Below are 3752 nucleotides of genomic sequence, written 5' to 3'. Positions count from 1 at the left end.
AGGTTCTGGGCCCCTCACTTCAAAAGGTGCTGGAGGGTCCAGCAAAGGGCAGCAAGGCTCATGAAGGGTGTAGAAAATGAGTCACATAAGAAGCAGCTGAGGGAGCTGTGTTAGTTCAGTCTCAAAAAGGCTCAAGGGGCACCTTATGACTCTCTACAACCCCCTGAGAGGAAGTTGTAGTGAGGTGGGGGCCACTCTCCTCTACCCTGCCTGAAGTGAGAGGAACTGAGGGAAAAGCCTTAAGCTGAGATGGGAGATTCAGATTGGATACTAGAAAAATTTCTTTCACTGTTGAGGTAGTCAGCACTGGGGTAGGTTGCCCAGGGAAGAGAAGGAGTCACTATCCCTGGAGGTGTTCAAGCAGTGTCTGGATCTGGTGCTGAGTGATCCAGTTTGGTGTTAGGTGGATGGTAAGACTGCATGACCTTGAAGGCCTAACATTGATGGTTCTATGCTTGTATTTATTAATGACATATTATTATTAGCAGTTGGTGATCATAACTTGAGTATTTTAAAGCTGAAGTAAGATATACCTAGCCAAGAGAGGAGCCAAAAATGCTAATGGTAAGAATAAGGAAGGAAGAAGTAATGACAGTTTTCTAGGCATTTCAATAACTGCTACTGGACAGAAGCAAATTTTATAACTCAAATTATTTTAGAGTTCACCCTTTTAATTCATTCGTCTCAAAATTCTAGCCATAAAATCCATGAGTTTCTCTATCCGGAAGCAATCCCCGAGAGAAATATTCTTGTAATTCAAAGCAGACCTAGCCTGGCAGGCAGAATTTTTTTAACTTCTTAGAGACTTTGGTTTTTTTACTTGACTCCCATCTAAGAGAGAAGCACAACAAGCATACCTGAACAGAAAACTATCAAGCCTCATTCTTAACTCAGTGAATTGCCCAGAATAATACAGAACAGCTGAACCCAACATGTGAACCTGTTATTCCACAAAAAGCCTAACAAGTCTACCTTTATTCCATAAATGGACCATTATCATTATACCACACTGGAACCAATTGAGGTGTAACAGGATATTATGACCTTGGTTGATAACAAGCATCAGAAGATGCTATACTGGTGTTACCAGGCTGGGAGAATCAGGTGCCACAGAGGTAATCAGTCTCCCATACCTGAAGTCATGGTCAAGGGTCAAGTCTGAAATTCAAAACCTGAGCTAGAAAACATAAAGATCCAGAGCTAATAAAAAATGGACTTTAAGAAAGTCTAGTCACTTAGCATGGACTCTGAACAAGGACTGCAGACTTCCAGGAGCCTACACTGCACAGACAAGGTGCCCCACAATGATTTCAAAGGAAACTTGAACACAGTCAGCCACAGAGCAGTGAATCACAGAGAGTCAGGCCAAACCTGCAAAGAACCAGCCCACAATGGAATTTAAATCCTGTCTCTTACCTTCCCCCAAGTCCTTTCTGGATATCTGAAACTGAGTATTAGAACCTCCCAAGGACAGGAGCTCTCAAAAGATATGCGAAAAAGGTTGTGGTTTTTTAGCTCCAAAAACCAAGGTCCTTCTGAACAAGTGCTGATATCACACAGGCACAGGAAGTATTTAAATATATCATCCACACACACTGATATATCCCCTCTGAAGAGGGGACATTAGAATGACAGGGCAACTGCTGAAAGTATTACAGGGATGACAACTCAGGATCAGAAACTCAGAAATTCCTGCCAATACAAAATTTCCAGTTTCAATGCTTAAGTGTATTTTCAAAACATCCAACTGTACATTTCTAAAGTTGTGCTGTTTTTAGAAATTGGAAGGAATTAAAGAATTACCTTTAGAAGAAGCTCCACCACTTCTAATACTGAAGGCTCTACAGCTGAGAAAAAAATTGGCTGTTTTGTCATAAAACAAATGTCCTCCAAGTCACAGACTTCATAGTATTCTGAGAGAGAAAGGCCCAAATCCCATTGGAATATAACGGGATTTAATGCAGGCATTCTAAACTACAATGGAATTTAAGTGCCTACATCCAGTTGAAATGCAATTAGATTTGAGTACCTAAATCCCATAACCTGATTGAAAGTCTACCCTCAGTGTTTCACAGGGTCATAGGGACAGGTGGGACTTTGAAAACTTATCACATTATGACTCAACTAGAACAAAAGATGCTGCATTTAATTCAGTAAGATTATTCCAGCATTCTCACCTACAGGATTATTTTCTTGGGTTTTATTGTCTTACAACAGAAGGTGGCATTGCTGAACCACCAGTGTTACACAATTGGCATTTCCCCCATTCTTCTTCCCAGCAGAGAAAGTGCTGGGAAGTTCACAGAGGTTGCATAAAGTTCTCTTGCATTAATAGGCTTTCCTGATTCTGCAAGCCCTAGCCCCTAAACAAGGTTAAATTAAGCTAGTGAGCCAGCCAGCATTAGCAAGCATCATGGTTTTGGCACACAGGATTATAAAGGCTGTACAGATTTTGATCAGGCCCATAATATATATACCAATCCTCTGGAAAACTAAATAACTAGCAAATGGAGGCCGAACACAAGTGACATCTGGTACCAATATATGAAAAAAAAACCCAAAAAAACAAAAAAACAAACAAACAAACAAAAAAGCTTTCCACTGTTTTACTCATTGAGCAAGGAGTTTTGTCCTTTTGCCTCAATAAAGGCAAATTGCAGGGTATTGCCACAGGGTGGCTCATCTCGCTCACTCACAGCCCTTTCTGCCTGCACAAGCAGCCGCAGCAGAGCCGCCCATTAGCAAAGGCGGATTGCCACAGAGCGAGCACACAGGGGCGAAGGAACTATTGCCCAGAGAAAGCCAGGAACAGCACAGACACGATTCTAATTCAGCTTAGCCCTGCATTGCCTCTCCCGCCAGTGAGCCAAGAGTCATTCCTGATGATTTTGCGGGCGGATAGAACCCTGTGACGTGAAGGCAATGATGCTTCATTCTCTTGTTTCTAACTTTTTTTTTTCTTTTTTGCTTTCTGCTGCTCCACGTTAAGGAATATTTTCATCCTGAGTAAGATAAAGCTTAAAGTTCATAATAATTATATACTCAGCATATCAGGTTTGGCTGTGCCATTTTCAAAATGTAATTTAATCAATTTCCTCAGATTTAATAGGGCATTTCCAAATCTAGTGCAGTGTCTCTTCCCAGTACAGCATACTAAAAATAGAATTGGATCAAAAAAAGTTCCCATTGCATGGCTTCCGAATTAGCCATTCACAAATGCTTTTTGAATGTATTAATTTACTCACGATGAATACGAGCTACCCTGCCAAATCCAGTGTGTCATCCTGCTTATGTACCCTACATCACTGTGAGATAGCGAAACACCGATTTATCCACCACTATTTAAGATCAATGCTTTCCACCTCGCATTACCCGGGAAATTCCCAGATTACTTTGATCCGTGCAATTTCACACGGCGCTCCACAACCACTCCCGTTGCGCTGCCCTGCACCGGCAACTCACGGTACAGTAGCGGGGCTTTATAGCAGGGCTTCGTGAAACCACGTTAAGAGCCCGCATTTAGCAGAGACCGGGGGCTTTTGTGTTCCCAGGAACCGGGAGTGCGGAGACCCCCGATCCCCCTGCGCCCTCCCTTCCTTCGCCCCTCAGGGCACAATCCCCCTCTTCAGAACTACACCACCACGCCACAGAACTACCAGACCCAAAATGCACCGCGCCGCGCACCGGAAAGCGAAGCTCACGGTGGCCGGCGGGGCACGCCGGTCTTTGTAGTCCCTGCGCGGTCCCGCCCC

This window comes from Erithacus rubecula (assembly GCF_903797595.1).
Source record: "Erithacus rubecula genome assembly, chromosome: 3".
Lineage (NCBI taxonomy): Eukaryota > Metazoa > Chordata > Aves > Passeriformes > Muscicapidae > Erithacus > Erithacus rubecula.
The sequence above is the reverse complement of the archived record's forward strand: the minus strand, read 5'-3'. Positions refer to the sequence as shown.